Genomic DNA, 24,503 nt, shown 5'->3' with positions numbered 1-24,503 from the left:
TCTTCAGATGCTCCGCTGAAAGTAGTTTGAAGGAATGCATCTGGTCCTGGTGTGGCAACTGCTCTGCTCTTGACTGCCTGAACCTGCAGAGAGTGGTGAACACAGCCCAGCCCATCACAGTCTCATCATTTCCTTCCATACAGTCCATAGACTCACAGTCATACAATGTGGAAACAAGCACTTCGGCCCAACTTGCCCACACCGACCATCATGTCCCATCGACACTAGTCCCACATGCCTGCGTTTGGCCCATATCCCTGCAAATCTGTCCTATCCATGTGCCTGTCTAAATGTTTCTAAAATGTTGCGTTTAATGGCATTCAGTTTAGAAGTAAAGAATGTTAAAAGAGATGGCGTCTTTGCAGAAATAACACATACAAATTGCATAATTACACTTATAGCTGTGAAATTCACTAGAGGTTAAACATAATGAAAACTCATGCACACGCCTATAGATATATTGCCCCAGTCATCCTCACCATGTGTTGTATCAGGAAAGATGGAAGCATCCTGAAGGATGTCTTTCACCCTGTCATTTCCTGTTTCCTTTCTTCTACCTTCTGGGAGATGATACGTGCTTGAAAACCGGACATCTAGATTTACGAACCTTCTTCCTTAAGGCTATCCAATTCCTAAACCAATTGCCCCTTTCACAGCTTCTTCCCGAAGGTGCCATATAGTCTTACTCTGAACACTACTTCATTTAGTTATTCCATTTTTGAACTTTAATAGTTTTTTGTACTAGTTCAGATTGCACAAGAGTTTTTGCACCATTTTGCTGCTTTGCATTCATTGTTCTAGTAATTATTGTATCCATTAACATTTAAACTGAGTTCTCTATGCGCTTCATGCAAACAAGGAATTTCATTGCACCCTGGTGTACATGACAACAAACTAATCCAGATCTGAGTTCAAAAGCAGGCGAAGCCACATTTAGCGAGCAGGCAGCTGTTCCCTGATCCGAGTGCATTAAATGCATAGTTTGAACCTGTCCCGATTAAGGAGTTGCTAAAGTTTGTACATACTTTGGCAAATGAGATGGTTTTCACTCAAATAAAATTATTTCCATATTGATATGACCACCGTAACATTGCCTTTCTTACATGCCGGTTGTACCTCCTGAGGTAATTTATACTCTACTTCCTGGCTACTGTTCGGAGGCCAGTATATAACTCCCATCAGGGTCGTTTTACCCTTGCAGTTTCTTAGCACTATCCACAAGGATTCTCCCTGATCTTCTGATCCTAAGTCACCCCTTGCTAAGGACTGAATTTCATTCTTTACCAGCAGAGCTACTCTAGCCCCTTTGCCCTCCTGTCTTCATTTTGATAGCCTTGGTAACCTTGGATATCCTCTTCCAGCCACATTTTTGCAATGTTCACAATGTCCTACCTGCTAATTTCTAACTGCACTATAAGCTCATCCACTTTGATCCGTATACTGTATCCAAATATAACACCTTTAGTTCACCCACCCCCTCTTCTCAAATTAGCCCCATTTTGCCTGACCTTGGTCACAGTTGACTCAAGGAGCATTCTGTAAGTTGCTGAGTGAGGGTTTGTATAACATCTTCTCTGGCTCCTCACCTTTACATATCTAGTGTGACACCATTCATGGGAATGGGGTTGCTGACCATTTGAAAAGGTATTGATGCAATGCATATTTATCTTTTTAATTGATAGCAGTGTTGTGCGTTTTAACATGAAACTATCATATTCCGATCTCTTTTGGACTACTTTTAACTTGTTGGATTTTTAGTTCAGTTTCAGTTTAGTTTATTGCCACGTGTGCCGTGGTACAGTGAAAAGCTTTTGTTGCGTGCTATCCAGTCAGCAGAAAGACAATACATGATCGCAATTGAACTATTTACAGTATTAATAGGACCAGTGGACACAGCTTGCACTAAACGTTATGCCCTTTTTCCTGTATCTATACAGTGTGGAGAGCTCGATTGTAATCATGTAAAGTCTTGTCATTTCATTGACTGGATTGCACACAACAACAAAAAAAGCTTTATAGTGTACAGTAGTACATATGACAATAAACTAAACCAAAAATGCTGGAGAAACTCAGCGGGTGAGGCAGCATCTATGGAGAGAAGGAATTGGCGATGTTGTGGGTCGAGACCCTTCTTCAGACTGAAGACTAACATTTAATTCCCTCGTCTAAATCGTTAATAATAACTGGGGTCCCAGCAAATAACTGGGGTCCCAGCACTGTGGCTTTCAGCACCCTACTAGTCACTGCTTATTCTGTAAAAGTCTGAAGAAGGGACCCGACGAAACGTCACCTTTCATGTTCTCCAGAGATGCTGCCTGACCCGCTGAGTTACTCCAGCACTTTGTGTCTTTTTGTGTAAACCAGCATCTGCAGTTCTCTGTGTGTACATAACCGTGTTTATTTTCTGGCTGGAATGTCTAGATTTTTCAATGAGCACCGAACCTTCTCTGAATGTTCCAATATTTGGAAACCTTAAAAAAAACATACTGTCATTTCCTCTATCCTGTTGTGAATGTAACTTCAAATAACACTTGACAATAACCAAGCTGTTTTAAAATTAAATTCATGAAGTCATACAGCATAAAAAGTCATAGTCTCCAACCTATCCATGTCGACTAAGATGATCATCTACGCTAATCCCACCTGCCTACTTACTACTTACTTTCTGCCTATTATGCCTCCTGGCATGTAGGGCAGCAACGAAAGTCATCCACCCGTCTGTTCTGGGCTAGCTTCTGGACACTACGCCACCTCAGGTCTGTCGATAGCCCTGGAAGTCCATCACGCTCAGTAGTATTGATTCCTTCAGTTGCTGTTTCCATAACATATTTGTTTTACGAGACAGGGTTGTTAGCCCTGTGCTCAACCTCCAACCTGGAGGACCAGTGGATCGCTCTTCGTCTCGCCTCTACCCTTCGATCTGTCCAGCATGGGAGACCCTAACAGGAGACGAATCTCCTGCTGGCATAGCTCTAGGGGTCACTGAGACACACAAGCCCCCCGACCACGACAAGGTTGCAATCCAACGGGGATCCCACCTGCCTACATTTGGCCCATATCCATCTAATCCTTCCCTATCCATATATCTGTTCAACTGTCTTGTAAATGTTGTTACAGTACCTCCCTCAACTACCTCCCCTGGCAATTTGATCCCTATACCCGCCATCCCTTATGTGAAAAGGTTGATCCTCAGGATCCTATTAAATCTTTTTGCTCTCACTTTAAATCTATATCATTTTGTTCTTGATTTCCCCACTCTGGAAAAAAGACTGTGCGTTCATCCCATCTATTCCCTCATGTTCGGTTGGAAGATTGCAACCTTCACGTGGTCCACCCTGTTTCGACGAATGCAATCAACTTGGCGTGCGTGCCCTCATGACCTTATAGACCTCTGTAAGATCACCCCTCAGTCTTCTGCGCTCTAGTGAATAAAGTCCCCAAACTCTCCCTATAGCTCAGGCTCTCGAGTCCAGGCAACATCCTCATAAATCTGTTCAAGAAGGAACTGCAGATGCTGGAAGATCGAAGGTACACAAAAATGCTGGAGAAACTCAGCGGGTGCAGCAGCATCTATGGAGCGAAGGAAATAGGCGACGTTTTGGGCCAAAACCCTTCTTCAGACTGATGGGGGGTGGGGGGGAGAAGGAAGGAAAAAGGGAGGAGGAGGAGCCCGAGGGCGGGGGGATGGGAGGAGACAGCTCGAGGGTTAAGGAAGGGGAGGAGACAGCAAGGGCTAGCAAAATTGGGAGAATTCAATGTTCATGCCATCCGGACGCAAGCAACCCAGGCGGAATATGAGGTGCTGTTCCTCCAATTTCCGGTGTTGCTCACTCTGGCAATGGAGGAGACCCAGGACAGAGAGGTCGGATTGGGAATGGGAGGGGGAGTTGAAGTGCTGAGCCACCGGGAGTTCAGGTAGGTTATTGCGGACTGAGAACGGTGTTCGGCGAAACGATCGCCCAACCTCCGCTTAGTCTCACCGATGTAAATCAGCTGTCATCTAGAGCAGCGGATGCAGTAGATGAGGTTGGATGAGATACAGGTGAACCTTTGTCACACCTGGAACGACTGCTTGGGTCCTTGAATGGAGTCGAGGGGGGAGATGAAGGGACAGGTGTTGCATTTCTTGCGGTTGCAACGGAAAGTGCCCGAGGAGGGGGTGGTACGGGAGGGAAGGGAAGAATTGACAAGGGAGTTGCGGAGGGAGCGGTCTTTGCGGAAGGCAGCCATGGGGGGAGATGGGAAGATGTGGCGAGTGGTGGGGTCACGTTGGAGGTGGCGGAAATGGCGGAGGATTATTTGTTGTATTTGCCGGCTGGTGGGGTGAAAGGTGAGGACTAGGGGGACTCGGCCCTTGTTGCGAGTGCGGGAATGGGGAGAGAGAGCAGTGTTGCGGGGTATGGATGAGACCCTGGTGCGAGCCTCATCTATGGTGGCGGAGGGGAATCCCCGTTCCCTGAAGAGTGAGGACATTTCCGATGCCATGGTGTGGAATATCTCATCCTGGGAACAGATGCGGCGTAGGCGGAGGAATTGGGAGTAGCGGATGGAGTCTTTGCAGGGGGCAGGGTGGGAAAACGTGTAGTCCATATAGCCATGTGAGTCAGTTGGTTTGTAGTGTATGTCGGTCAGAAGTCTGTCCCCTGCGACGAAGATGGTGAGGTCAAGGAATGGTAGGGAAGTGTCGGAAATGGTCCAGGTGTATTGGAGTGCCGGATGGAAGTTGGAATCCTCATAAATCCTCATAAATCTTCTCTGCACTCTTTCCAGAATGACATATTTCCTATCGCAGGGCGACTAAAACTGGATGGATTACTCCAAATAAGGCCTCACCTGTATAAAGTACTACAGACACTGAGTCATAAAACTTCATAATACATACTTTAATAAGAATACATACAGGAACCATATAAATAGGTACTGTAGGCTCTAAGTCCTAGTTTAAACTGAAAGCATGGTTGCTCACATTCCACAAGATGGCATAGTGGAAACCCCACATGGATTACGGATTGGGTCAGCAATAGCTAAACCAGACATGGATCAAATCAGCAATAGTGATTGATCTGCATCGCCAACTGTATTTTAGATTACGGGTGGCTTAATGTCTAGTCATTGTAGACCATGGATAGTCTTTCCACTGAATGGATGGCATGCAATAAAAAAGCTTTCACTGTACCTCGGTCCACAGGACCATGAACGAACCAAAACTAAAAAAACTAATCATAACATCCCAAATTCTTCACTCACTTACCGGACTGATGACGACACGTGTACTCTTGCCTACCCTGTCTACCTGTGATGCCACCTCATTCCATTTCAGTTACTTTTAACGGCATATTATTCACACAGAAACAACTTATTTTTGAGTATTCATTCCCAAGGCGTCTTAAATATATTTTTGTTCAAAAATAAACGCAGCTGGTGACCTGAAAGTCTGCAATAAAATTGTGAAGAAGGCATCTGTTCATTGTTCTGGCTATTGTCATCCATTCATCCGACTGTACTTAACTGCCAACACTCTGGCCTCTCTACTTCATCACCAGAAATTAAAGCACTCCCTCTTGATTCCCCAGTAATCACTTTGCCTGCCTTCAGAAGACTCCTGTAAACCTTTGCCTGTGATCATTCCTTTGATATTTCTCCTTGGGTCTGCTGCTGGTTTATTATTGAAAGCCTGCCAAGATGAGAGAAGGATCTTCAAATATGACTGATGGACCCACTTACTTTCCAAGCAGACTATTGCTAGTGTAACTCTATAGCTTCTATACCCTGCGTATCCCAAACCGTTCCTTCATGGCAGAGTCACCATTACTTCAAGCATATGAATAAATTAAGATCGCGGCCTGCGTGTTATCATGAAGCAATGAGCAATGGAGTCAAATTCAATATTTCAAATCTCCTTATGACTTAGGAGGCCACTTCAGAGGGCCTCTAGTGCTGTAAGGCAGCTACTCTACTGCTGAACCACCGTGCCACCCATAACTCTACCACTGGGCCCCAATGCCGACTTAGAAGGCCATTTCATCCCATAGAGTCCCTGGCTGATCACGCACCCAGCCCATTTCCCAACTAATTTCCCTTTAATCTTTACTCTCCGCATTCTTGCTTGTAGTCAAATTTGTGGGAGGTACTTCACTGTACCGTACATATGACAGTCAAAGGCTTTAGTCAGGCCATGAAAGACCATGTACAGATGTGGGTACACAACCCACTATGGTGGGGACTCAGGATGGCGCAGTTGGCAGAGCCATTGCCTCACAGCATCAGAGACCCGGGTTCGATCATGACCTCGGGTGCTGTCTGTGTGGAGTTTGCATGTTCTCCCTGTGACTGCATGGATTTAGTTTAGCTTAGTTTAGTTTATTGTCATGTGCACCGAGGTACAGTGAAAAGCTTTCCTCCGGGAGCTCCAATTTCCTCCCGCATCCCAAAGATATGCGGGTGTGTAGGTTGATTGGACTCTGTAAATTGTCCCTAATGTGTAGGAAGTGGGAAAGTGAGATAACTAGTGTGAACTGGTGATCCCTGAGTTTGTATGTTTTCCCTGTTTTCCCTAGTTCTTCAAAAGTACTGACACTTTTGAAAAATATAAAGCGGATAAGTCTCCAGGTCCTGACAGGATATTCCCTAGGACATTGAGGGAAGTTAGTGTAGAAATAGCAGGGGCTATGACAGAAATATTTCAAATGTCATTAGAAACGGGAATAGTGCCCGAGGATTGGCGTACTGCGCATGTTGTTCCATTGTTTAAAAAGGGTTCTAAGAGTAAACCTAGCAATTATAGACGTGTTAGTTTGACTTCAGTGGTGGGCAAATTAATGGAAAAGATACTTAGAGATAATATATATAAGCATCTGGATAAACAGGGTCTGATTAGGAACAGTCAACATGGATTTATGCCTGGAAGGTCATGTTTGACTAATCTTCTGGAATTTTTTGATGGGGTTACTAGGGAAATTGATGAGGGTAAAGCAGTGGATGTTGTCTATATGGACTTTAGTAAGGCCTTTGACAAGGTTCCTCATGGAAGGTTGGTTAAGAAGGTTCAATTGTTGGGTATAAATGCAGGAGTAGCAAGATGGATTCAACAGTGGCTGAATGGGAGACGCCAGGGAGTAATGGTGGATGGCTGTTTGTCAGGTTGGAGGCAGGTGACTAGTGGGGTGCCTCAGGGATCTGTGTTGGGTCCACTGTTGTTGTCATGTACATCAATGATCTGGATGAAGGTGTGGTAAATTGGATTAGTAAGTGTGCAGATGATACTAAGATAGGTGGTGTTGTGGATAATGAAGTAGATTTCCAAAGTCTACAGAGAGATTTAGGCCATTTGGAAAAATGGGCTGAAAGATGGCAGATGGAGTTTAATGCTGATAAGTGTGAGGTGCTACATCTTGGCAGGACAAATCAAAATAGGACGTATATGGTAAATGGTAGCGAATTGAGGAATGCAGTTGAACAGAGGGATCTAGGAATAACTGTGCATAGTTCCCTGAAGGTGGAATCTCATACAGATAGGGTGGTAAAGAAAGCTTTTGGTATGCTAGCCTTTATAAATCAGAGCATTGAGTATAGAAGTTGGGATGTAATGTTAAAATTGTACAAGGCATTGGTGAGACCAATTCTGGAGTATGGTTTACAATTTTGGTCGCCCAGTTATAGGAAGGATGTCAACAAAATAGAGAGAGTACAGAGGAGATTTACTAGAATGTTGCCTGGGTTTCAGCAACTAAGTTACAGAGAAAGGTTGAATAAGTTAGGTCTTTATTCTCTGGAGCGCAGAAGGTTAAGGGGGGACTTGATAGAGGTCTATAAAATGATGAGAGGGATAGACAGAGTTGACGTGGACAAGCTTTTCCCATTGAGAGTAGGGAAGATTCAAACAAGAGGACATGACTTCAGAATTAAGGGACAGACGTTTAGGGGTAACATGATGGGGAACTTCTTTACTCAGAGAGTGGTAGCTGTGTGGAATGAGCTTCCAGTGGAAGTGGTGGAGGCAGGTTCAATTTTATAATTTAAAAATAAATTGGATAGGTATATGGATGAGAAAGGAATGGAGGGTTATGGTCTGAATGCAGGCAGATGGGACTAGGGGAAAATAATTGTTTGGCACGGACTTGTAGGGCCGAGATGGCCTGTTTCCGTGCTGTAATTGTTATATGGTTATATGATGATCCGACGTGAGTTTTCTCCGGGTGCTCCGGTTTCCTTTCACATTCCAATGACATGCAGGTTTGTAGGTTAATTGGCTTCTGTAAATTGTCCCCAGTGTGTAAGGTGGAACTAGTGTGCGGGCGCGCACTGGTTGGCATGGACTCGGTGGGCCAAAGGGCCTGTTTCAATGCTGTTTTTAACTAAATTATACTAAATTAAACTAAACTAAACTAAACTAAACAAAACAAAACTAAACTGAACTAAACTAATTAAACTAAGGATAGAAACTGTTGAATATCAACACCTTTAAATGGCTGTTCAGGCTGATGAATATCAAGCCTAAGAGGCTCATGGATAGGCACATGGATATTCAGGAAATGGAAGAATATTGATCATGTGCAGGCAGATGAGAGTTTATCTTCATCTATCCATTTAGTTTATCTATCCTTGATTATGTTCGGCACAGACATTGTGGGCCAAAAGGCCTGTTACTGTGCTGTACTTTTCTTTGTTCTATGTAGGACCATAAATGCCACAATAAAGTAATCTTCCACCCTCATAACATATTGTTTATTGCATATTTATTTGTGGTATTGTTGCATTAATGTTTCCCGTAAAAGATGCAACAAGTAAGAATGTCATTGTTCCATTTCCAGTGCATATGACAATTAAACCCTCTTGGCTACAGGAGAGGTGTCTGTACGGAGTTTGTACGTTCTCCCCGTGACCTGTGTGGGATTTCTCCGAGATCTTTGGTTTACTCCCACACTCCAAAGACGTAAAGGTTTGTAGGTTAATTGGCTTGGCCAATTAAAAATGTAAAAATCGTCCCTAGTTTATGATAGTGTTAATGTGCGGGGATCGCTGGTCGGTGCGGACTCAATGGGCCGAAGGGCCTGTTTTTGCACTGGATCTTTAAACTATACTAAGTTAAACTCTTGATTCTAGAGCCTTGATCTCATAACTTTCCTTCTCCCAAAGAGTGTCCTTATGTTTAATGAAACATCGGCAGACAGACCAGCCAATACTAAACCTCCAAATGGATGGTCTGGAGAGTGGCAATGAGGATCCAGAACATGAGAGCATGATTTTAAAACTAGTCACGCCCCTGAGTCCTTTAGGTGGAAGATAAATAGGGAGCGGCATTTATTCTGAACCCGAACCTTCAACCATATGTTTAGCACATTTTGCTTCATTTCGTGAGCTCCTCAGGAAGACGATTGGAGAAATCCCATGTGACAGGTCGGAGTTTGGTACATTGGAACATCTAAGACAATGTAGCAACTATTTGGTCGAAGGTATCCTGGAGCAATTTCACCATGACTTGAAAACATGGATGTTGCTAACTTGAGGCCACATACATGAAAACAACTGCTTTGAGTTTAACATGTTGCATGTATTATAATATGAAATGCTCTGTCCTTCAATCCATTGTCAATAAGCCGCTAATTGACCTTCCATGCGGTTCCTGTCAGGCTACAACTGCTTCAAGGCTTTCTCCTCTGGCTGGGTTACAGTGATAAAAGGAGTCAAATTCTCCACATTTTAATTTAAATGGGTTATTGGAAATCTGTGAATGATTACAAGGCAGAGTGATTCAGAGGACATCAGTTGCTGTGTTTAACTGATACGTTGAAACTTACTGAATAGTGAAAGGCCTGGATAGAGTGGTTGTGGAGAGGATGTTTCCACAAGTGGGAGGGTTTAGGACCAGTGGTCATTGCCTCAGAATTTATTTCCTTTAGGAAAGTGATGAGGAGGAATTTCTTCAGTCAGAGGGTGGTGAATCTGTGAAATTCATTGCCACAGAAGACTGTGGAGGCCAAGTCAATGGACATTTTAGAGGTGAGATAGATAAGTTCCTGATTCCTGTGGGAGTCAGGGGTTATGGGGTATAAGCAGGAGAATGGGGAGGGAGAGATAGATCAGCCATGATTGAATGGCGGAGTAGACTTGATGGGCCGAATGGCCTAATTCTGGCATGAACTTCATCTCGATCAGATCACAGGCTGATTACATCATGTGACATGGCATGGAGCCAACAAGACCAGGCAGTGCATGTCAACAGAATGTGATTATGTTGATGCAGCCAAGCAAAAATAATCATTTAAAAAATACTGGAAGAACTCATCATTCGGTAAGAACAATGAAGAAGGTAAACAGAGTTTAAAATTAGGCAAAGATAGACACAAAATGCTGGTGAACTCAACACTTACACTCAGTCCGATTAGGCCTACTGCATCTCCTGGTTGCTAACCATTTCAACTTCCCTCCCCATTACCCACACTGACCTCTCCGTCCTGGACCTCCTCCAGTGTTGGGCCACATGCAAATTGAAGGAACGGCACATCACATTTCACTTGGGCCGCTTACAACCTAATGATATGAACATTGAATTCTCTCATTTTCAGATAACTTTTAAAAACATTCTTCCCCTCTGTCCCCATTAAAAGTCAATAACCAGTTCCACAGTTCACAACGATGTAGCCCTCTTGGGTTTGCATCATCCCTAGCCAACAATCAGCCGATGGGAACCACCCTCCTGAGGTCACCTGTTGCCGGCCCTGATTTGTCCTGGTCTTTTCTTGCTTCTAGTTCCTCCCCCCTACAGTCAGTCTGAAGAACGGTCCCATCCCGAAAAGTCACCTATGCATTTTTTCCAGGGACGCTGCCTGACCCGCTGAGTTACTCCAGCATTTTGCATCGATCATTGGTAGAAACACACCTGTAGTTCTTTTTGTTTTTCCTGGGTCTGAACTATCTGTTAGTTCAGTCTTTGATGTTAGATTTCAGAGATACAGCTCTTCTGTCTTCCAAGTCCGTGCCGACCAGCGATCACCCTGTACACTAACATTACCCTACACACTAGGGACAATTTTTACCAACGCCAATTGACCTTCAAACCTGCCACCTTTGGAATGTGGGAGGAAACCGGAGCAACCGGAGCAAACTCACGCGTTCACGGGGACAATGTACAAACTCCGTACAGACAGCACCCGTCATCAGGATGGAACCTGGGTCCCTGGCGCTGTAAGGCAGCAACTCTATCGCTGCTCTACTGTGCTGCCTCCACTGAGTTGGTCTTCCAAAGTCTCAGGAAACCTGACCAAAGAGAGGCAAGGAGAGGTTTGGGCCAAAGTTAACGGTTCCCTCTCGGCCCTCTTCAGAACCACTCTGATATAAATGTACTGACGTAAGCCATCTAGTAGCCAAGCTGACTTGCAGATGAGAGATCCTATCAACGATAGAGCACCCAGTCAAAATACCACACCATGCATGCAGCTGGGAATCATAAATCTCTGCCTGACACCCTGACTTCAGCTTCATTGAGACCAATATTTTCAGCTGGAGATCCTTCGAGAAGGCTGTTGGGAATGTATTTTGTGAACACGAGCCCCAATTTTAGCTATACCACACCGTTAACATTCTCACCTCGAAATCAGAAGTTTAGCTGTCAATTCCCCGTCCAGATATTTGAAGTTAAAATCTATGTTGACAATTCAGTTCTACTCCTAAAGATTAACTTTAAGTGCTCAAACTGGCAGCAAAATCAAGTTTGAGGATGGCACAGTGGTACAGCTGCTCCCTCAAAGCTTCAACAGCCCAGGTTCGATCCTGACCTCGGGTGCTGTCTGTGTGGAGTTTGCACGTTCTCCCTGTGATTGCGTGGGTTTTCATTGGGTGCTCTGGTTTCCTCCCACATCCCAAAGACATGCTGGTTAAGAGTTTAATTGGCCTCTGCATATGTCCCGACTGTATAATGGTATTGATGTTGGAATTGGTTTGTTATTGTCACACTTACCGACAAACAGTGAAATTATTTGTTTTGAGTGTTATTCTGGTAAATTATGTCTCACATGAGCACATGAGGTGGTGCGAAAGAGAAAATTAACAGAACATAGAATATGGTGTTCCAGGCCTGGAGAAAGTGCAGGTAAAAAAAGTGCAAGGGATGCCAACAAAGTAGATTGGAAGATTGGGAATTAATCCCCAGAATGAGAGTTTCATTCAATGTTCATGATTTTCGGAATGTCAAGTGGTTGATGGGAATGCCGAGAGAATAAAATGGGCGTAGTGCAAATGGGTGATGGGTGGTGGGTGTTACTTCATCGGGCCGACGGGCCTGTTTCGCTCTGTGATTCTGTAACGATGAGAAAGCAAAAAAGGGGCACTGAACGTTGTGTGTTTCTCCATCAGGAGTGCATGGAAGCCACATACAGACAGCAGAGGGAACATAAAACAATAAAAGTAGTCCGTTAACCTGATGAGAGTGAGATTGGAAGCAGCCGGTCAGACAGGTAGCACCAGGCCCAGCCACGGCAGCCCCTACAAGCCCAGCCTCGGACACCTCTCCCACCTCACAACCTCCAGGCTTGGAGTGGGAACAATCTAATCCAGAGGTACCGCCTAAGGAGAAGAAGTCTATGGGAGAGCTGCAATACCAGGTGTGCCCTCTGCCAGATGGGATGTTAAATTAAAACAGGATGATAGTACATTGCAATGTACAGCTTTGTTGGGCAAATATTTCGACAGATAAGCAATAAACTGCACATTGGAATGTATTTAAACAGAGTTCTTTTGTGCAAACTATGGTAAATTAATCTAACAGAGAACTGAGCAGTTCATTGAGTTACAGAACTCCTTCTCACCCTTGACTTCCAAGTTCTGAACACTTCTGCTTCAAACGTCCTGAGGGTGATTGCAGATAGTCAAGAGACTAAATGTAGTAAAGTTTATGTTAAAAACACACGGGCTCTGGTTTCAGTCTTTTGAATACAAGCATATGTGCGGTGCCCATGTTTAACAAAAAACATAACTGGTATTTTAGGTTTTGCACACTTGATATTGAATTGCATGCATGACGAAGATAGTCAGGTATCTTATTTTCCTCAAGGTTATGTTTCCTTAATTAAACATATGTAACGTATGAAATGTTTCCCTTTCAGTTGACACTTTAAGAAACTGTACAGTTACAATATTAAGATGAGTATTGCTCAGGGGTTGACACTGTATTCTTCTTGAGATTCTTTAGAATTTATGTTAGAATTTGGTTTATAGACATGGTTATATAAAACATAGAACACTACAGCACAAGAACAGGCCCTTCAGCTCACAAAGTCTAAGCCAAACATGATGCCGGCCAACTCTTACCTGCCTGCATATAATCCATATCCCTTCATTCCCTGCATATCTATACGCCAATCCAAAAGTCTCTTAAAAGCCACGTTTACATTTTAGAGTTTAGAGATACAACATGGCCCCTCAGCGCACCAAGTCCGCGCCAACCAATGATCACCCGCACACTAGTTCTATCTTACACTTTAGAAACAATTTACAGAGGCCAATTCACCCACAAACCCGGATGTCCTTGGAAGGTGGGAGGAAACCGGAACACCCGGAGAAACCCCTCATGGTGTTAGGCGAACATACAAACTTCACACAGACAGCTCCCGAGGTCAGGATCGAACTTGGGTCTCTGGCGCTGTAAGGTAACAACTCTACCACTGCACCACTGTGCCGCCCAATTATCTTGCTTGGGACATTTAAAAGACATTTGGTCAGGCACATGGATAGGAAAGGTTAAGGGGGATGTGGGCCAAACGTAGGCAGGTGGGATTAGGGTAGATGGGGCATCTTGGTTGGCATGGGGAATTTGGACCAAAGGGCTGTATGACTTTGCATGTGTTTTCTTTCAGTTTATCCCTTCAGGACCTCTAATTGTTCTTCTTTTAATGTTGAACTATAATGGTTGCCTTCTGTGATTATTGTAGAATGCGGTTTTAACTCAGACTTTTCGTGATTAATTATATGGATGATAACACTGTGTGGTTAGAAGCAACCAGTCAGAAACTAAACACGAACATTATGTTCTCATAATGGATCATATCTTTCCGCTGCAGATATTTTAATTTAACACGTATGGCAATTCTTTTCTCTGACAGCTGTGGAGTTCAAAAGTTTAGTTTAGTTTAGTTTATTGTCATGTGTACCGAAGTGTAGTGAAAAAACTTTTTGTTGTGTTTTAATCAGTGAGTGGAAAGATAATACATGATTACAATTGAGCCGTCCGCAGTGTACAGGTACATGATAAAGGGAATAATGTTCAATGCAAGATAAAGTCTAGTAAAGCCGACTAGAGATTGTCCGAGGGTCTCCAATGAGGTAGATAATAGCTCAGGTCTGCACTCTAGTTGTTGATCGGTTGGTTCAGTTGCCTGATAACTGTTGGGAAGAAACCATCCCTGAAAAGGAGAAAGGCTTGAAACCCAACGCATACCCACTTATAGAAACGTTTCATTCCTTCCTGGTACATCGTCTTCACAAATCAACATGCATAATCTCAGGGCATTCGGAATCACAAACATTTTATCAACCAATGTTGTACATTTTAAGTGTGTAGGAGTGAACTGCAGATGCTGGTTTGCACTGAATATACAGTAGACACAAAATGCTGGAATAACTCAACGGGTCCCAGGAGTAAAGGAATAGATGACATTTCGGGTCGAGATCCTTCTTCAAACATTTCAAGATCTCCTGTACTGACATTACGAAGGAAAATGCAGCATCCAATTAACGTGCAACAAGACCACTAATTACCAATGACGCAAATGACGGGCTTATCTGTTTTTTATTTCTGGTCTTGGATGGAAATTAAATGTTAATTAGAACAGTGGGAAACTCTGTTTGCTGAAATAATGCTGTTTGACCCATTGTATCTAAATTAGAGTGCCGATAGGATTTCAGTTAAAATTTTCAGTTGAAAGGTTTTGCCTCTGACAATGCAACGTACCTGTAGTACGGCACTAATGTTTCAGCGTAGATTGGCGGCACGATGCGCAGCGGTAGAGTTGCTGCCTTACAGCGCCAGAGACCCGCATACGATCCTGACCACGGGTGCTGTCTGTACAGAGTTTGTACATTCTCCCTGTGACCGCGTGGGATTTCTCCGGGTGCTCCGTTACCTCCCACACTCCAAAGACGTACAGCTTTGTAGGTTAAGTGACTTGGTATCAATGTAAACATTGTCCCTAGTGTGTAGGCCATAGACAATAGGTGCAGCAGTAGGCCATTCAGCCCTTCGAGCCAGCACCGCCATTCAATGTGATCATGGCTGATCATCCCCAATCAGTACCCCGTCCCTGCCTTCTCCCCATATCCCCTGACTCCGCTATCTTTAGGATAGGGTTAATGTGCGGGGATCGCTGATCGGTGAGGACCCGGGGGGCCTGTTTCTGTGCAGTATCTCTAAACTAAACTAAAAAAAGTCCGCACCGACCAGCAATCCCCAAACATTAATACTATCTTTCACCCGGGACAATTTTTACATTTATGCCAAGCCAATTAACCTGCAAACCTGTACATCTTTGTAGTATGGGAGGAAACCGAAGTTCTCAGAGAAAACTCATGCAGGTCACGGGGAGAACGTACAAACCCAGACAGACAAGCACCCGTTGTCGTGATCAAACCCGGGTCTCTGGCGCTGTAAGTGCTGTAAGGCAGCAACACTGACGCTGCGCCACCATGCCACCCACAGATTAATTGGCTTCTGTAAAAATTATGTTGTCCCTAGTGTAGAATAGTGCTTGTTTCTGGAGTGGATTTTGAATCCTTAAGCAATAAAAGTACTGAGCGTCTGCCTTACTGAAACATGCCACATACTTACTTCACCTGCCTGTGCCATACATCCTGAAGGTGTCTCAATTCAGAGATCTGATGGTGGCCTTGGGCAAAGCAAAGAGCGGAGGGATCTGCTTCCATCTTCTTGCGGTGCTAGCATGTGGCAGTCCAACCAATTCTTACTCCTTGGATGTGAAATATCTAAGGGTGAAGCGCCTTCCCCACTACCTGTAATGCAAAGTCACTTTGGCTACCCTGTCAAAGGTTTACATCCCACCCCATGCACACATGATGAAGCTTGCGGGGATCGCTGTGCAATGTTCTCAATGGCCTTGAAACAAAATATCCCAAGACCCTGTTCATCATGACCAGAGACTTCATTCAAGCCAACTTTCAGAGCGTGCTACCAAAATATGACCATCACTTCTCCTGTTCCACCAGAGGCCTGAACATTCTTGACTATTGCTACATAACCTCCAAAGTTCCATCACTCATCTGCACTCCATCACTGGGCTGTGCTCCTTCTCCAGCTTACAAGCAGAAACTCAAGGTTTCAAGGTTTCAACGTCAGTTTCAAGGTCAGTTTATTGTCACATGTACCAATTAAGGTACAGTGATATTTGAGTTATACTAAGTGAAAAGCAACAAGACACGCAGCCACATAAAATAAACTTCCACCACAGCGGCTCCCATGATGGAGCCAATCTTCTCCTTTATTCTTTCTGTTTAGGGTTAGGGTCTCAAGTGTCAAGCACAAAGGTCCAACCTCCCTTCCATTGACTCCATTTATACCTCACGCTGCCTCAGCAAGGACACCAGTATAATCACGGGTGAGTCGCACACCCTGGTCACCCTTTCCCCCCCTCTTCCATCAGGCAAAAGGTATAGAAGTGTGAACATGCACACCTCCAGATTTAGGGATAGTTTCTTCCGAGCTGTTATCAGGCAACTGAAACTGACACAACTAGAGAGCAGTCCTGAACTACTATCTACCTCATTGGTGACCCTCGGGCTATCTTTGATCAGACTTTACTGGCACTAAAGTTTACCTTGCACTAAATGTTATTCCCTTATCATGCATCTATACACTGTAAATGGCTTGATTGTAATCTGGTATTGTCTTTCCGCTGACTGGTTAACATGTGCCAAAAGCTTTTTACTGTACCTCAGTACATGTGGCAGTAAACTAAACTGAAATGAACTGAGGCCATATAGTGCTGGTCTGAGGAAATAGATGAGTTCTTATGTGACTCCTTTGAGTTGGTGGACATTCAAGGAACCGCAGGCCATCATAAATACTGTAAGTATGCTCCTGCTGTCACAGACTTCATCATGTTGAAGACTCCATGCCAAAATAAATCAATCCAAGTGTTCCCCAACTGGAAATCATGGAGAAACCAAGAGATCGGCTCCCTACAGAAGATCGACACAAAAATTGGGATAACTCAGCGGGACAGGCAGCATCTCTGGAGAGAAGGAATGGATGACTTTTCAGGTCGAGACCCTTCTTCAAACTGGTTAGGGATAAAGGAAACGAGAGATATAGATGGTGATGTAGAGAGATAAAGAGTCCAGGTCTGAGACGTTCAAGTCATGTGACTGACTTGTATCTAAATCTAGATGTGACCTTCGCAAAGCTTCAGGGATGTCAAGTTCATAAGTTCATGTCATAGAAGCGGAAACATCACCGATTCCATTTCTCCAGAGATGCTGCCTGACCTGTTGAGTAACTCCAGCATTTTGTGACTGTCTTCGGTGTAAAGCAATATCTTCAGTTCCTTTCTGCACATTATGATCTGCTTGGATGGAATGCAAAACAAAAATATTCACTGCATCTCAATACGTGCGACAATACTAATGAACCTAAACCTACCGTGTGAGCACCAGCTAATGTCCCACATGCACTCGGAACGATGAGAGCATCGTTTGTTTAATCTTGGCATCTGCTGCAAGGATTGAATGGACACGAACCGAGGCCAAGATAAGTTACCAAACCTCTCAGCTTTACTTTTTTACCTCAGCTTAAAACTGATTTGCTTCAGATGTTTTTGGCTGCGATACCAAACGTATTTTCTCATTGATAATCAAAGAATCACGGTGAGATGGGCAAAGTTTAAAGGAGTAGTGCGAGGCCACTTTTTCACACAGAGGGTGGCGAGTGTCAGGAGTGCCCTGCCAGAGGTGGTGATGGAGGCAGACGTGATAGCGGCATTTAAGACACTTTTGGATAGGCACATCGTTGTGCAGGGATTGGAGGACATGGATTTTGTGCAGGAAGATAAGGGCTGGTCTTGGCACCGTAATCTGCACAGACATTGTGGGCCGAAGGGCCTGTTCTTGTGCTGTACCGTTCTATGTTCTATGTCCTAATTCAAAGAACAGAGATCACCCTCTAATCCTCCAGGTATCATTCTGGTAAATCCTTTCCAAAGCCTCCACATCCTTCCTGTAATGAAGTGATCAGAACCAACCTGATCCAATTAGGTGACCCACTTTGTAACAATCCATGATGATTGGAATTTCTCTCCCCCCAACCCCCACACCTTTGAAAACCATCAGCTGACCACCCAAACAATAAGTAAATAAAGGATGATCTATTGGTAATGAAGGATGTATGCAGATATACCTCCAGTGAGAAGTGGCGTGACCACTTGCCTCCTCCCATCATGTTTTCTCCTGATGGTAGCCTGACATCAAAGGCTATAGACAAGATAAGAATTGAGAGGGAGGGGGGGAGGGGGGAGGGGGGAGGGGGGAAGTGGGGAAGGGGATATGCTGGAGTAACTGACTGGCCCAGATGTGGATAGGTGACATTTTGGGTCAGGACCCTTCTTCAGACCTGAAACGTCAACTCTCCATGTTCTCCAGAGATGCTGCCTGACTCACGGAGTTACTCCAGCACTTTATGCCATTCTTTTCCAAACCAGTATCTGCAGTTCCTTGTGTCTCTATAAGAAAGTGTAATATTATGCACTGTGATTTGGGTTGTGAGTGACTTTCGGGTGACATAGACAGGCGAGTAAACTCTGTTGATAAATTCCAGATGACATTTAACGCAGTAAAATGTAAACGCAAATGTTGCCTTGTAGTTTTTATCAATGGGGCCATGCAGTGCACAAACAAAAAGGGTTTATAGACCTACGAGGATCACTGGTTGGTCCACATCCTGTTTTGAATGCCTTATTATAGGAAAGATACTACAGCCATGGAGAGGGTGCTTGAGGAAAGTCAGGAACAGAGGCTTTGGTGTTGAGGCAAAACTTTAACAAAAAATGAACTCTTTTCTTTAGAGCCAAGATAGTAAAGAGATCAGAAAGAAGTTTTCAAATTGTGCAAATTTGTCCTACTGCACTGTGGGGAAGCTAGAGGGCATCAATTGATCTCTCACTGAACAAAGAATGCATTTAGGAAACATCCTCAGTTTAGTTTAGAGATACATGGAAACAGGCCTTTTGGCCCACGGAGTCTACACTGGTCATAGATCACCATTCACACTAGTTCTATGTTATCCCACTTTCTCATCCCCTCCCTGGACATTAGGAGTAATTTTACAGAGGACAATTAACTGAAAAACCAGTATGTCTTTGGGATGTGGGAGGAAACCGAAGCATCCGGAGGAAACCCATGCTCACAGACAGAACCTGCAATCTCCACACAGACAGCACCCGAGGTCAGGATCAAACTCGGGTCTCTACCGCTATGAATCAACAGCTCTACCGGTTGCACCACTGTGTCTTATTAAACACACAGAATGGTTATGACAAGGAAAGTCCCAGCAGTAAATGATGGCAGCAAATCCAAAATGTTTTTGAGGATGTAAATTTCTATATGACTAAAATTCTGATCTTGACCACTTCCTGTTGTTCTGTACATTGAATTTAGAAAAAACGCTGTCAATTACGGCTGAGATTTTTGGCCATCTTACTCAGAGTCCCCCTCCGCTGCGCAGGACAAAAGGATTTTTCCCATCGATGAAAATTAAAAGAGTTATTAGTGTTTAAAAAATGTTGAGATTCTCTCTCCTGAAGGCCACGCCCCTTCCGGGGGGACTATAAAACCGAGAAGTGTTGAGTGCTTCAGTCAGTCTCTGCAGGATGGGGGAGCAAGCGGGTCACGTCTCTCCGTCTGAGCTGTGAATAACACTGAACACATGCCTACTGAACTGTGAGTGGTTTTACTGACCTGTCAGTGCCCTTAATGTGTTTTGAAAATATAGTTTGGAAATGCTAAAGCTGTGTTGCCTTTGGTTTGCAAATGCGAAAGCTGTGTTGCCTTTGGTTTGGAAATGCGAAAGCTGTGGTGCCTTTGGTTTGGAAATGCTGAAGCTGTGTTCCCTAATTAAAGTTGCCTTGCCTAATTAAAGTTGCCTTGCCTAATTAAAGTTGCCTTGCCTTCTATATAATTAAAAGTCTAATCTTGACCACTTCCTGTTTGCGCTTTATATTGATTTATGAAAAAAACGCTACCATGTATGGCTGTGATTTTTGGCCATCTTACTCAGAGTCCCCCTTCGCTCATTAGGTGCCGATGATTTTTCCCATGAAAAATAAAAGAGTTATTAGTGTTTTAAAAAATGTTGAGAATCTCTCTCCTGTCAATCATGCCATGAAGGCCACGCCCCTTCTGGTGGGAGGGGGGAGGGACTATAAAACCCAGAAGTGGTTTAAAAAAAAACTTTTAATTCTTTTTTTCAAAAGCAAAAACTAAACAACAAAAAATGAATGAAAAACATAACAGTGATGTTGATACATAGGGATCAAGGTTACATTAATGGCAGGTATAACCTAAATATGAGTCCAGTGTCAAAATACACTTTGAATATAGTCCTCCCGGTCTCTATGTAAATATAGTTAAGTGTTTAAAAGAGAGCTTATATGTATAAAAACAAAAACCTGGACCCACTGCAGTTCGCTTACCGCCACAACAGATCAACGGTGGATGCGATCTCGCTGGCTCTCCACTCCGCTCTGGACCACTTGGACAACACCAACTCAGGCTGTTGTCAGGCTGTTATTCATTGGCTACAGTTCGGCATTTAACACAATCATTCCCTCCAAGCTGGTTACCAAACTCTCAGAACTGGGTCTCTGCGAATCCCTCACCAATTGGATCCTCGACTTCCTCATTCACAGACCACAATCTGTCCATATTGGTGGAAATGTGTCAGCCGCGATAACAATCAGCACGGGAGCACCTCAAGGCTGCCTGCTCAGCCCCTTGCTGTACTCACTCTATACTCATGACTGCGTAGACGGACATAGTGCGAACTCCATCATCAAGTTCGCTGACGACACCACTGTTGTGGGACATATCACTGATGGAGATGAGTCAGAGTATAGAAGTGAGATCGACCGTTTGACAAAATGGTGCCAGCACAATAACCTGGCTCTCAACACCAGCAAAACCAAGGAACTGATTGTGGACTTCGGAAGGGTTAGGATGGGGTCCCATAGTCCCATTTATATCAAAGGCTCAATGGTGGAGAGGGTCAAGAGCTTCAAATTCCTGGGCGTGCATATCTCTGAATGCTCTCCTGGTCGGAGAACACTGATGCAATTATAAAGAAAGCACATCAGCGCCTCTGCTTCCTGAGAAGGTTACAGAGAGTCGGTATGTCAAGGAGGACTCTCTCGAATTTCTACAGGTGCACAGTAGAGAGCATGCTGACCGGTTGCATCGTGGCTTGGTTCGGCAACTTGAGCGCCCAGGAGCGGAAAAGACTGCAAAAAGTCGTAAGCACTACCCAGTCCATCATCGGCTCTGACCTCTCTACCATCGAGGGGATCTATCGCAGTCGCTGCCGCAAAAAGGCTGCCAGCATCTTCAAGGACCCACACCATCCTGGCCACTCACTCATCTCCCCGCTGCCTTCAGGTAGAAGGTACAGGAGCCTGAAATCTGCAACATCCAGGTTCAGGAATAGCTGCTGCCCCACAGCCATCAGGCCCACTCAACTCAAACAAAACTCTGATCATTAATAGCCCATTGCACTTTATCTGTTTATTTATGTGTGTATATATATATATTCATTGGTATATGGTCACACTGATCAGTTCTGTTCTGTATTTATTTATGCCTACTATATTCTGTTGTGCTGAAGCAAAGCAAGAATTTCATTGTCCTATCTGGGACACATGACAATAAACTCTCTTGAATCTTGAATCTTGTATCTCAACATTGCTCCAAACCTGTGCTACCCATGTACCTGCCTAACTGTTTCTTAAACACCGTGATAGCCCCTGCCTCTGGTAGCTTGTATCTTGGAGTGCATACTGTCGTTGTGTCCTTGGGCAAGACACTTCACCCACCTTTGCCTGTGTGTGAATGTGTGTGAATGTGTGTGAGTGATTGGTGGTGGTCGGAGGGGCCGTAGGCGCAGAATGGCAGCCACGCTTCCGTCAGTCTGCCCCAGGGCAGCTGTGGCTACAGAAGTAGCTTACCACCACCGAGTGTGACTGAGGAGTGAATGAATAATGCAATGTAAAGCGCCTTGAGTATTAGAAAGGCGCTATATAAATCCCATCCATTATACACCCACCACCACCCTTTGTGTGATAAGATTACCCCTCAGATTCATATTAATAATTCGCCCTGTGATTTTTGCTCAGTGTTTGCTGTTGACTCTAATGGAATGAATGTTGGAAATCGTACAGCGTGCTTGTGCCGACACCGTAGCATGTTTAGCTCTATTGACCAAGGATGGATTGCTAAATGGTTACCTGGAAACTCAATGATGTCTTGGCAGATTACACTGAAAGTGGTGCTCTGGTCAGTTGGACCATTTTCATGTGATGTTCACCAGTGTGTGTACCTTACACAAGGATGTGTCTTCACCGTGCATGCCAATTGTGATTGTTTCCTTATTCACGCATCTTAATTTCAGGAGCCTATTAGGCATCAGTACTTCTTCTTCTTGCATATGGGGCATGCACAGCCTAAAGTTGTAGGACAACTTGTTCTATTTGATATAATTTGATTGCGCACATCAGGTTGGGGGTTGCATTCGTCAAAACAGGGTGGACCACGTGAAGGTTGCTATCTTGCACCCCACATCAGTATTTAACAGAGAGAAAAAAAAGAAAGAAAGATACACGTCCTCCCTAGGTTATGAACAATACAATACAATACAATACAATACAATACGGTTTTATTCGTCACATTGCACATAAAGTGCAAGTGAAATGAATTTGCCAGCAGCGGTACAATGATAAAGAACACACAATACACAATAAAAAATTAACACAAAATTTGGTCAGCCCTCCTCCATTTTCCACCGTGGTCGGGACCTCAACCCTCCGCAGCCGTCGCTGCGGGTGTCCTGATGTTTAGACAAGGTAAGTCCAAATAAGTCCTGAATCGGTGCCTCCCCACCGGAGACCGCGGCTTCAAATGGTGTAGGCCGCAGGCCGGCGGTCGAAGATTTAAAGTTCCCGCCGCGTCGCAGCCAGAAGCACCGCAGACCGCAGGGCCAGCGGTCAGAGCTCCCCTCCAGGTGTGATGGTAAGTCCACGCCGGGCCCGCGGTAGAAGTTGGCCACGGGCCGACAGTGATGGCCTCTTCTTCTCCCGGGTCCACCACAAGGGATCCCGGGCTGTAGACGCCGCTCCAGCTGGAGCTCTGCAGACCGCGGCTTCAGGCTTCAGGCTGCCGCGGGCCAGCGAAACGGAGCGCTCCCCTCCGGCGAGCCCCAGCGAATGCTCGCCCGCTCCACGCCGAGAGTCCACGCTGCGCCCGCTGCTGAAGCCCCGGGTGCGTCTCCGGGAAAGGCCGCCCGATCCTCGCTGTTAGGCCACGGGGGAGGCGACCTGGAAAAAGTCGCCTCTCCATGGAGGCGGCCGAAACGGTTTCCCCCTCACCCCCCCACACCACCCCCCACACAAGACACACAAAGAAACATTAAAAACACACTTTAAAACATACTAAAACATACTAACGTATGTTTACATTGTGCATCTGATGTATGTACAATGTATGTACAATGTATGTACAATGTATGTACGTATCTGCATATGAACATTATGGAGGCTGGCAAGATGGATTTGCTAGCTACTGCAGGACTGCAGGCATTTTCTGCCATGTGGGAAATTAGTTCAGGACAATATCATCGGGGGGCAGTCGAGAAAGCAGAGGGACCTGGCGAGGGGGCTGTCGAGAACGAAGGGGGACCCGGCAGGGAGGGCCGCTTGCTGCCACGTGCGACAGCAGGCAGAATATAAACCTGTTCAGTTAACCTTTGTAACTTTGTCGGCGCAAGTAACGTGGTGACTCTTGTGTACTGCCCAGGTGAGGTTTGCTGCATGAGTTTAACGGGTTGTGCGCAAAACAAAGCATCTCACTGTTCCTGGGTACATGTGACAATAAAGTATCACTGAGTTGAATCATTGAATCATTGAATCTTGTAAAAAAATCAGGTTGAGTTAAAAACCCTGGTTTAACTGTATGTTTCCTCTCATTTAGATTACCAATTATGAATAACCCATCGTTTAAACCTGCTATATTAGATGGGGGGTTTAAACAATGGGATGATTTAGGAATTACAAGGATAGAACACCTTTATAGAAAATGAAAATTTCTTTTATTCCAGGAGTTACAAGATATTTATGGATTGTCTCCACAACATTTGTTTAGGTATTTACAAATTAGAGATTATATTAAATCCAATACACAAGATTATAAAAATAAAGAAGCAGGATTGTTAGACGAACTGTTTAATTTATATCCAAATACAGAAA

The 24,503-nt window shown here is 44.5% G+C and overlaps 1 long non-coding RNA gene across 1 annotated transcript; it reads right to left on the bottom strand.

Moving 5' to 3' along the window:
• Positions 1–2,211: 2,211 nt before the first annotated feature.
• Positions 2,212–23,153, bottom strand: LOC116982336. The gene is made up of 3 exons (XR_004414429.1): positions 23,013–23,153; positions 10,273–10,280; positions 2,212–2,222 (listed from the first exon to the last, which is right to left on the bottom strand). It is a non-coding gene; the product is annotated as an uncharacterized LOC116982336 (long non-coding RNA).
• Between the last annotated feature and the right edge of the window lie 1,350 nt (positions 23,154–24,503).

This window comes from Amblyraja radiata, chromosome 16 (genome assembly GCF_010909765.2).
Source record: "Amblyraja radiata isolate CabotCenter1 chromosome 16, sAmbRad1.1.pri, whole genome shotgun sequence".
Classification (NCBI taxonomy): domain Eukaryota; kingdom Metazoa; phylum Chordata; class Chondrichthyes; order Rajiformes; family Rajidae; genus Amblyraja; species Amblyraja radiata.
Note: the sequence above shows the minus strand (reverse complement) of the source record. Positions and strands in the feature narration are given on the sequence as shown.